The 12,445-nt window shown below is 32.9% G+C and overlaps 1 protein-coding gene across 2 annotated transcripts in view; it reads right to left on the bottom strand.

Annotated features, from left to right (window-relative positions):
* LOC100741256 (transducin beta-like protein 2) overlaps window positions 1-12,445 on the bottom strand; it is a 57,670-nt gene that overhangs the window by 36,449 nt on the left and 8,776 nt on the right. The window lies entirely within an intron of this gene.

Raw genomic sequence — 12,445 nt, forward strand, 5'->3', positions numbered from 1 at the left:
TACATATATTATTCTTTTTATTAATTAAATAAAGAAAAAAATATATATCACCCATATTTATATATTTTTCTTTATTTAATTGGTAAATGCTCTGATTTGATATTGTACTTCAACGTTTCTTCCTCGGGAAGACCTGTTAAGTAACCTCGGTTTTTTATAATCCTCGTTTTGCTGAACAGCCTTGGTGGTTACTAAGAGATTATATGAAGTGTTCACGTGTTACAGTCAGGTTACTAAATATGTTTAAGATAAGAAAATTTATATCGCAAATAACATAAGTGGTATGTTAGTGTATAAATAGTCAAATGGAAAATAATTTGCAGAAAGAGTCATCATATACACGGTGTACTAGTAACAAATTTCTTTCGAGGATTCTTGAAGAGATTAGAAATAATATGACTATTCTTTTTTTTTTTGTTATTTATTCTCACTTAATTAAGTTATGAAATACTAAATATCTCATTTCACGACATTTCGAAAAAATCGCAAGTGTTGCATAGGTGGTAACCATTGCAATTTAGCGATAAATCGCAATGAAACGCTTATAAGTTTATAAGGAGACATGGCAGATGTACAATCGATTCTTTCATCGTTTTACCATAAATAAAAGAGAACTCGTTATCTAACATTACAAGTTTGTGTTTTCATATAGGCAGAAAAAAATGCATAAATCACCGTGAATACATGTGTATATATATATAATAAGTATTATATACAATACAATATGTATACATATAAAAGGAGCAAAAAATCAATCAGAATATCATTTAGAAAAATATCAGCCTGTAATAAAAGTAAGGAATGATGCAACGACGCATATCAAAAGATAGCGTTACGTACTAAGCGCAACTGAACATAAAATTGTTTTAAAAACTCAGTTAATAATCATAGACCTTCCTGCACGATTGAGCTAATACTACCAGTAAAATTTCACCAGTCATGAATTAAACATTCATAAATTAATAAGTATCTTTAGAAAACAGTAATAAGCTTGCTAATAAAACAAATTAAATTTTACAAATTATTTATTTATTACTTTTTATTTTATCTATTCGTTTTGAAAATGATTAACCTTCTGCACTCTGTTGTCTCCGTCGCTGCAACAGCGCAAATGGAATTAACAACGTTATTGTCGCAGGTGCTGCGACATTGTAAATACGATTACAAGTAGTTTCGGAACAGCTGGTAGCCCATGGTAAAAATGATTCAGAGTTGCTGGGACATGTTAAAAATTTCTCATTTATTTACTTAGTAAATTATTGTACAATAGAACCTCGACATTGACTCATCTCTCTCTCTTTCTCTTATCATCAAAGTTATGTGGGTTACTTTCGCCCGAACTTTGGGAAAACCCAACACGAACCTTCCAACTTTTACCATCTTCTAGGTTATATTCGTATCTTAATTTATATTAAAAAGAGTTTGAACAGTTGTGGTAAAAAAATATTTGATCTGTGCATAGACGGCGGTTGTTTACTACTTGGCATCTAATACCGTAATATACAGGGTGGTTGGTAACTAGTGGTACAAGCGGAAAGGGGGTGATTCTACGCGAAAAAAGAAGTGGAAAATATAGAATAAAAATTTTTTTTAATCTTTTTTTAAATCTACAGTGAGATCCGTTATAACGAGACGTGATAAAGTGCACGCGTACCGAGCGAAAATTCAAAGTCGATTTTCTCGAAAACAAAGCCTCGAACGAAAAATTTTTATTCTATATTTTCGACTTCTTTTTTCGCGTAGAATCACCCCCCTTCCGCTTGTACCACCAGTTACCAACCACCCTGTACATGCTATATCATTGTTAGTAATGAATTAGCTAGAGTGGGATTCTACCTGAAAAAATAAGTCTAAAGTATAAAATAAAATATAATAGAATAGAATAGAATAAAGTTTGTTTATATTTTCGAATATTTTCGTTAATATGGGAAATCGAGTTTGAAAATTTGGGAAGTACGCGCGTATCAAGCCGTATGGGAATTGACTTTTAATTCTTAATTAAAAATATTCAATCTCAGTTGTCTTCAGAACGAGGTCTCAGAAGAAAAGGAAATTATTCTATTTTTTCGACTTATTTTCGCACATACTTGCTGATTATTCATTCATACTTAGTTGGTAATTAGCCAAATTCACATATCCATACACACTTTCAAATTCAAGTTTATCAAAAACGAAGCGGAACATGAAAAGAGTTTATTGCATATTTTCGATTTATTCTTTCGCACAAAATACCAGGATCATTGGAACACACTAAATTCGCAATCGGTACTGCATGAAGCCTATTATTGTTCCTCCTTTACTACTATTAGTCACTCACAACAACAATATACTAGTAGATTTTTAGTCATACAGCCGGTTCCTGAGCCCAGCAAACGAACAACAGCAATAAACAAAAAAATAAGTTCTAGTAGGAGTTACTCACGTAGGTAATTATAATGACTCGCGAAAATATTCAAATTTTTGTACAAGTCGTTTACGAATATATTAATAATTATAAACCGGAAATTTTATCGCTAGGTTTACGGCACACGTTATTTTCATACATTTCGAATTTCACGAGGAAAATTACATAAACCGTTTAGATTTCTCTTCCACCACTTGTACTAACTTTTATCCATTTAATGAGACAAATATATATATATACACACAATTCATTTTCTTCGAAACTTTTAAATTTGAATTAAATAATAATTGGTATAGCTATCTCTACGGATACACGTCGACTTGACACAATCGTAAATTAAGCATTAATGCTAGTAAATTGACTTCGCTAATCAAAGCATTAATAAATTCAATAAATATAAACGTGACGAAAGTGTTAATTTTTCGAAAAAATGAACATCAGAAGTAGACATAAACAATACAGCGGCGATACTTCGAATATCTCAAACCTAACGTTGTTTTTTTTATACTTTACAATTTGTCCAGCTAGACATTCTGTAAATTTTCCTAGCGTAATTGCTAAATAACATGTAGAAGGCTACCCCTAGCGAAATACCATCTTCGAGTTTATGTACTTTCTTTCTTTAGTGACGTCAGTGAGGTATTTTTTTTTTTTTTTTAAGTCTTCTTTTTATGAAAGTCTTTCTCGCTTCAGCAGCCAGCTGGTTTTGATGTATTGCCGTTCTTCTCCTGTATTTTTCTGCATACCTACCGATTTCGACTTTGACCATTGTTATTTTTATGTCTTTGCATATATCCTCGTTTCTGACATACCATGGGTCGTTGACTATTGTTCTCAGTATCATCAGTTGTAGCTACTCTTCTTTACTTATGAGTACTGTCCTCCATAGTGGTATTCATAGAAATTTAACGTGGCTGAGAAAACGTCCTTCGTATTTACGTTATAAAGAAAAATATTATAGAGGAAACCCCTAGGAAGAGACAAGCATTAGAAGAGAATTTTGGGTATCAGTGACATTATTGTGAAATGCAACTTTTCATTGTTTTGACAAATAATAGCCCTTCTATGTGCATCAGAATGTGTCTAGAAGAGGAGATAACATATTGAGAAAATAATAAGTATAAGTGAGGCGTGCTCTGGCACAAACTGTGAAGAAAATGAAAACGAATTACCTCAAAACAAGGATGGAATTGAAATTCTCGAGTCAGGTGAAAGTGAAGAAGCAGGGAAATCGTCAGATAGCAAGGAGAAAAATATCCAAAGAACCACTTGATAAGCAACACAAACATGTTATAAGCGTTTTAAAAAGTGTTTAGACAGTTTCAATTATCGAGTTACTTGCTTTTATTGCAATTTTGTATGACCGGGGAATATATGAACTAAAGTCGATAGAAGCTTTTTGTTTTTTTTAATAATTAATTTTTTTTAAATAAAACATAATATTGTTAACAAAATTGAAGATACAAATATAATTCTCTCAATGTTTTAAAAGCAAAATATTTTACTTTTAATATATAAAATAAATATTTCTGGTTTCTTCGAAGAAAATATTTTGTTCCTAATATAAAATAGATATTCCTCGTAATAACTCGGAAAAAATATTTGTTTTTTAAAATTGAATAAATATGTATATTTACGTTTACATAACGGAATATATAAATATACATATTTAATCTCTTCTTAATATTATATGAATATGTCTTCAACATTTTGTGCACTAAAGCACATTTTGTAGATATCACAAAAATATAAAAATTAAACATTATATTATTTATTATTATTATTATTATTATTATCATTATTATTATTATTATTGCTTAGTCCGTGCCTTTCGGCTTTAGACGAACTTTCGGTTTTACATCTCTTATGTCTGTTTCTCTTCTTACATGTCTACCTCCCCTCTTTTCCACTCTATTCTATTGCACTACTTTACTTATTCTACCTCTAAAAACTAAAAATTAGGAATTATAAATTAGCAACTAATGACTAAAAACTATTACAACTTTGGTCTTTAGTCTCCTTGCTGTGCCTCCTTCTTGTCGTTTGCCCTTCTCTTCTCTGTTATTGCTTTCAGTTCTGCTAAACCTTCTCCAGTCTCATTTAGCGTTTTTCCTATGTCCTTTGGTCCTCCCGTTATTTCACATTCTTCTATTACATGTCTTAGGTCTTCTTCTTTCCTTCTGCATAGTCTACATCCTTTTTCCCCTCTTCTTTCCAGTATTCCCTTGCTTTGGTCTCGTTTCCACATCTGAATCTTGCCAGTATTCTTCTGTCCTTCCACTTCATCATCCTCCCTTCTAAGTACTTTGGTAATTTTTCTTTGGCTACGTTTCTGTAATGTATATCATACTTGGATTCCCTTATCCTTCTCCCCCTCTCTTCTGTTTCTCTCTTTCTTCTTTCTTTTATAATTTGGTCTGCTGTCATCCTTTCTTGCTCCTCTCTTGTTTCTATCTGCGTCCCTCCTTTTCTCACCTCTTCTAGTCCCTTCTTTCTCTTTCTTGCTCTTTGCTTCTTTTCCCTTCCTGTCCATTCCCCCATTCTCTCTCTCTTTCCTTCATACACTCCTTTACTAATTCCTTTTTTGATTCTAGGGCTTTCTCTTCGTACCTTGCTGCTCTTTTTAATGCTATTTCTTTTATTTCTATTATTTTGCATTCTTCCATCAGTATATAATTTGGTGTTGTAATTAAACATTAAATTAATGGTATGTATGAAACGCCGTTTGAATTTCGCGACCCAATAAAATCGATTAAGTTTCATCCTATCGTAAATTATTAATCATATTAAAAAAGAAAAAGGTCACTATCAACCACGGACATTTATTGTTAAGTTAAAAAGATTTACGTGTATGATTCTCGCCACTCATTAGTTTTACAGCGTATTGGTCGCGCATTAACGTTTAAAATTAAATTGCGATTTGTATCAAGATCGATCCGATCTACCGTGGTGAAAGTAGGCAAAGTTAAGGAAGTGAAGTAACTTTAAAGAATAATTCGTCACAAAGTTACTGCTGTGCTTATGTTATAAAACTGATCTTTTCGTTAGATTAAAAAAAAAAGAAAATAAAATGATGAAAGAAACGGGGAAACAAATTTCTCTGTATTCGTCATGGTATATTCGCATTGTTGTGGCGCGTGCAATGCGCTTTAAGTTTCTGATTCTAACATACATCTACAAGAAATAGTAACGTACCTAATCTCAACCTAGATTTATACAAACAATAAAACAAAGCACATATCTTCACGTGTCAACGTACAAAACGAAGCGCGACCTATTTCTAAACTTAGTTATTTTGCACGTTTAGTACCGTGCAGAAGTCTTAGATTTGCCAAATAAAAATATTCGTTTGACATTCTTCCTACCCATTTCTTTATTCTAATTAGTTATATTATATACAATACAACAATTTGTCTTTTAGCTGGCAAAATAAGAAAATTTCTACAAACCCGTGAAACTATTTTTAAAATATATAAATCAGGAAGAATTATAAACACGAGTAATGTTACAAAGGCGATAATTAAAGATTTTTATCAACATTCTATGAAAATATTTCCTAAAAATGTAGTTCATGAGATTGCTATTATAAATCACCTAAGACTTTTCTGCGATACTGTATGTACCTATATACGATTTCGCTGTTCCGTGAAATACATTTACAGAGATATCGTTGCGTCTCGAACAGCTATCGCACAATCACCGTTTGATTAAGTCTATTTACGTGCTGATGAAAACGTTACAACTTACAATCTATCTGGTCGTTAAACGACGCATTTTCCCTTCGTTTCGGTTCAACGGAGGACAATTTTACAGTTTTACGATGGTGTTTTGGTCGCTCTATGCAAAGACGGAACTCGATCGCCTAATTCCCTAACGTATTAATACTTAGCCAATCGAGCACGCCTTTTTCCAAGTATCGAAGACTAATGTTTACTACTTAAAAAACAAAGAAGTCTAAAAATTACTTAACTGGCCAATTATATTTTGTGGTAATGATTTTGTTTAACGATTTCACATTTTTATACAAAACATCAAATTAAAAGTATAAAAAAATATAGGTAAAATTAAAAACATTAAAGACGGCTAAAGATAAATAACACGACTTGAACGTGAAATTAAAAATTCATAATGCATTTTAACATTTTTTTACACTGTGATATCGTTCAATTATAATTTTATTTAGAAATAACTGATAGTGTAACTTCTTCATTAATTTTGACACCACTAAACTCGTGTATTTTATTATACACTGTACTTTATAAAAGCAGAAAAAGTGGCGCAATTAACAATTCCAGGTAAACAATAACTGATAATAACAACAAAAAAAAAAAAAGAAAAGAGGCGTTGATGAAGTTAAAAAGGGAGATCTCCCCGCTCGGTCACGCAACGATGTTCTTCACAGAGGGGAAATCTCCCTATTCGGTCGGCTAAGTGTTAAAATCGAACCTTTCCATATAGTAATATATCGAGTACCTCTCGTAATTGAGTTGTTCAGAAGCCACGTCGAACAAGTTCATAAATTGAAAATCACAGAAACGTAATATTGAAAAGGCTGTTTTGGTTCTGAATGTTGGATTACCGTCAGGAGTGTGAGTGTGCGGGTGTGCGATGAATCATTGCAAGAACTTAATCCTGTGTATTCTAAATGTTCTGTTATGCGTGGACTTTGACCTGAGTGGACCTGAGTGGAGGACACAATAGCAACTATTTACCTAGTACGAGCGGTCAGTTATTTCTTTTTTTCGTTCGTTCGGTCAGTTACAGTTAATTTGTGCAGAAAATTGGGCACGCAGACGTGTGTTCCTCAACGAGGAGTGAACTAAATTAAATAATTATTATTTAGTTTGTTGCTTTTAACTAACAGGTCACGGGCCCAGAATGCATTGTTTACTAACTTTGTATTCCTTTTTGTAATAATTTTTGTAATTATATATTTTATGAAATACAAGTGAATGGAATGGAAACAATGGAAGGTTTCAAAGTGGAGAGAGATATAAAACCTCTCGATAGTGACAGGTATAGTGCGTGGAAATGAAAAATGTGGTTTAGTGAATGAGATTGATGTGATCAAAGTGATCGATTCTTTCCCCGGCTTCGCAAAAGCTGCAAGTACTGCAAAGGGAATTTTCAACAGTTTGGATATCATGCAGGAAAGAAAAAGTTTTGCCACTCTCAATCTGATCTACGAAAGAAATTGCTGGGATTAAAACTAAGCGGTGATACATCGCTGGTGAAACATTGAATAATTTTTGACAAGTTGGAACAAACACGAAGCGTCACATCTTGATGTAATAACTCGCATGACGGTATAATAGCGACAATAGCAACTCTATTTGACGAGAATTTAACTTTAACTTTCGTTAAAACAAAACTTTTGGATCTTGAAGTAAAATTAAGAAACGAGAGCAGTTGTATAAGCGTAAAACTTGTTCAAGCTGAGCATGCAGATACACAAAATTCTATAGAAAATAATTTTGATTATTTTCTAGTTATTTAAAAACAATCGTATAAAACAAAAGCAGTTCTACAAATCCAAGAAGAATGCATCAATTACAAAGCGTCATCAAAGCGAGAGAAAAGATTACAAAATAAGAAATTGTTTCCACAATAAAAGAAGCGTTCAACGTAACGTTCAAAAAGTTCAAACAACTCAACCAATAACAACAGAAGACAACACGTCTGACTTTGTTTTCACGACTGGAGATTATTAATCTAATATCAACAACAAGCTTGCTTTTCTCTTGCACTTTGCACCATCGGATCGTTTCAACAATAAAGAAAGATTCATTTTCAAGAATTTGAATCTGAATAAAGAAATTGAATTTGTTGGGACAAATTTTCCTAGCGGAAAAGGAAGTTTTTATAACAGCAACGAAGGAAAGAAAAATCCATGTGCCAATAACATGAGTATTCAAGGTGTTCTCGAGGATTTTCTTTATAATCCGGAAACTCCATATTGTCTGTACAGAAAATGCAACACACAGAAGTGACCATTATTGTCAATGAGAAAGGAGACGAGATAAGCAAAAGCAGTAAAACTAAGACGAAAGGTAAGCTCTTAACCTACTTTATTTTTTTCTTTTTTAATTTCATTCAGAATTTCTTACATACAATATTATCGTATCGCCATTTAACTTCACGACTTCTCTTATAATATACGTACAATGAATTTCTTAATGTTCACTTCTCTTCTTATTGTTTGTTTTCTGAGAAGAATACGTTGACTGTTTTACCTACCACGACTGCTCGTTTGACCGGTTGAACGATTGATATTTTTTTATAACAGTAGAAGCAGAGGCGTCTCGAGTGTTGGGAACTAAATGCGATTTATCTACTGTAAAATTATACGCATTTATTGCATTTCTGTAAGCACGCGGCGTATATGAGGTTAAAAAATGTAGACATATCACTTTTAATTTACCAAATGTTCAGCTGGACAAATTATAAAGCAGAAATTATAATAAAAAAAAATCAATTCTATGGAACAGAAAATAGGATCCGGCATTTTTCTCAAACGTTATAAGCAGAAATAACGTTATCGTGAAAGGAAAGGTTTATTCGGTTTGGTAACAGAAATCAACGAAGCCATCGCTTGCAAACCGATATATTCGCTTTGATTTCTGAAGTTTGGCGCAAATTCCATATACAGGATGGTTGGTAACTGGTGGTACAAGCGGAAAGGGGGTGATTCTACGCGCAAAAAGAAGTCGAAAATATAGAATAAAAATTTTTCGTTCGAGGCTTTGTTTTCGAGAAAATCGACTTTGAATTTTCGCTCGGTACGCGTGCACTTTATCGCGTCTCGTTATACCGAATCTCACTATAGATCGTTGTCTCAATGGAAAAATTAAAATAAAAAAAGTTTATTCTATATTTTCGACTTCTTTTTTCGCGTAGAATCATCCCCTTTCCGCTTGTACCACCAGTTACCAACCATCCTGTATATGGAATTTGCGCCAAACTTCAGAAATCAAACCAAATTCGACGTAGATAGGACCATTGAAATGGCGAAAAAATAGAAATTCGAAACTATAAAATCAAAATCTCGAAGATGGTTTAAAATGTAAAAAATATGTATGTGGAATTTGGAATTGAGAATCGTACAATTTGTAAAGAACGCGGTAGAAAAGAATAAAATATATATCAGTTATTTCTAAATAAAACAAGCTATATTTTCTTACTATCAAATTGGCTATTGTCTTCGTTCCATATTAAGAAACATATAAGTTGTTTTAAAAACCGATCATTTGACCGGTCATAATGGGAATAGGTATACCTGAAATGTCAATAGGTTTAGGGTTACACAATGTAACTGTTATGTCGTGTGCGACAGTCGGCAGGCCATCCCTTGTTGTCTGGCCGCCAAAGGCCCACGTACCATTATTCAGACCCTCAATAAACCCAAGGACCCACCATAAAACGTAAACACTTTGAAATTAATGCTTTTAACGTAGTCCTTTTAAATTGAAGGAATCTCTAATCCTGTAAATGTTTTGTTTTATGAATGATCCTTAGAATAATCCTTAGGTTTATTGTGCGCTCTTACAAATTACGGAGAAAGCAGGTAGTTACCTAACGGTAAAAACGGGGTTTTCTCATGAACGATGTCACCCACGAGTGGTGACACCCACGTTGGTAGAAGGCTTCCTCCATCTATTCTCATTCATTAACGTTGGTCATACCAATGGGCATCGCGGATCGTTACTCTCACTTTCCTAACGAAAAGTGTGACCAGCGAATCCGCTTTCTTCGTAGCTGAAACCCACCCGTGCCGAGCTTTCCTCCGTAATAACACGACAGCAGACAGTCAGTCAATCGAAAGAAGTCTAATCGCCAACGCCAAAAGGAGTCTCATTCCGTACTCGCTAGTAGTTTGGCAGTCGACATCCTCACAATTGTATCAAATATTGAAGTTATTGAATTGTTGAAAGTAGGTAATATTGTAACCTGTTAAAAACAGCGTTATACTCACTCAACCACCCCTATTATCCCAAACGAAATAGGGGATCGATCTATTCATGGCGTGAATTATTCGAATCGTAACGGGAATTTACGACTCCCGTTGACGCGCTTCTTCGAGATCGCGAATGGTCGAAACAGTAACAGTTATTAATTTTAAAACTAATAGAAAAAGAGGCAAATTCTAATAATTGTCAAGCGTATGATGCTATAAATAATAATTATGATTTATGATATCAAAACGTTTAGGGCACATAGGAAAATCTAAATTTTTACAATTGAAGAGTAAGCAAATGATCGATGATATAAACTATATTGATAAAATTATACCTAATGATAATTTATGCGAAGCTTGTATAAATAGTAAACAAGCAGGACTACTGTTTGAAAAAGCAATAGATAAAATTTCATGTTTGTTCATGTTTGTGGTCGAACTTCACTTCTTCAATCATTAATAATAAAAATTTAATTACGTATAAATCAGATGTTTCAGGTTTTCGTGATTTTATTGCATAAGGTGATTCAATTTAGAGGTTTTCGATTTGCATTACAATAATGAGGAGGAATAATTGTCAAATGAGATGGAAGACCATTGTGTACAAAGAGGAATCAATTATCATTCGACAGTTCTACAAATCTTTCCATTGAATAGTGTTTGGAAACGTATGATAAGAACGATAACGGAGTTATGAAATAACCGATTAACGACAAGCCACGCGCAATGATAAGCGGTGTTAGTTTAGAGAAACGTATTTTGGGGAGAATCAATCCTTACTGCTATAATTCTAATCAATTTGATTCCGACTAAAGCTTTAAAACAAGATAAAACAGCATATGAATCGTGACGCGGTAGGAAGCCTCGAGTAAGATATTTAGAAAATGTCAGTTCTACTGTTTATGTACACGATAAAACTAGGAAAATTTACTATAGTTAGGGACACGATTGTAGATGAAACACATTACTTAAAGGGTTGTAAGTCTGACAGCGGTAAATCAAACATATTGAAACCGAGCATAAAAGTAAATTCTGAAGTAAAATTGTGAGGCAAAGTCGATAAACCTGCGATCGAAATGGATACCGGCAATAAGTCTTTATTTCAAGATAGTAAAAGTGAAATAGAAAAGGAATTTGAGCCGGGAAGGAGCGATAGGATTAAACAACTTCCTGCCATTTCATATGACGAGAGAGATATACAATATGATCTCGTGTGTGCTCGATCTTTTCTTTTATGGTCTAAAACTGGCAATAAGGTATTACTTTGAAATATTTGAAGAAGCTTTATAGAAAAAGATTTTCGAAATTCATCTGTTGATTGTTGTATCTACATTAACTGATAAAGCAAATATATCTAGAAATATTATATGCAGTACTTTACGTAGAGGATTTTGTGATTGCTAAAGTCAACAGTGGAACAATGAATAATCGTAAAAGTTATTTAGTGAATAAATTTAGCACGACAGATTTGAAAGGCATTATATTTTTTCTTTTAATTTTTTTCTTTTATTTAAAGGTTGTAAACAGTAACAAGAAAATTACTTTAGATCAAAGTGCTTACATAAAGACAGCTTTGGAGAAATTTAATATGCACGATAGTAGAGCTGTTAGTATATCTCTTCTGTTAGTACATATATTATTATTAACATATATAACGATATGCACACCACTTGATTTAAGTACAGCAGTAAATATTTAAAGCAGATATATGAATACGAGTAACAAAGAACTTTGACAAAATTTAAAATGGGTACTGAGATATCTGAAAGGTTCAAATGACATGTAAAGGGCGACTATAATATATATAAGGTATATAAGATATAACTCTGTATTCCTTTCTGTAATAATTCCGCGTGATTAAACTGTAATAATTATACAGGGTGGTTGGTAACTGTTGGTACAAGCGGAAGGGGGATGATAATATAGAATAAAATATAGAATATAGAATAAAATATAGAATAAAAATTTTTCGTTCGAGGCTTTGTTTACGAGAAAATCGACTTTGAATTTTCGCTCGGTACGCGTGCGCTTTATCGCGTCTCGTTATACCGGATCTCACTGTAGATCGTTGTCTCGATGGAAAAATT

This window comes from Bombus impatiens, unplaced genomic scaffold, assembly GCF_000188095.3.
Source record: "Bombus impatiens unplaced genomic scaffold, BIMP_2.2 scf_0219, whole genome shotgun sequence".
NCBI lineage: Eukaryota > Metazoa > Arthropoda > Insecta > Hymenoptera > Apidae > Bombus > Bombus impatiens.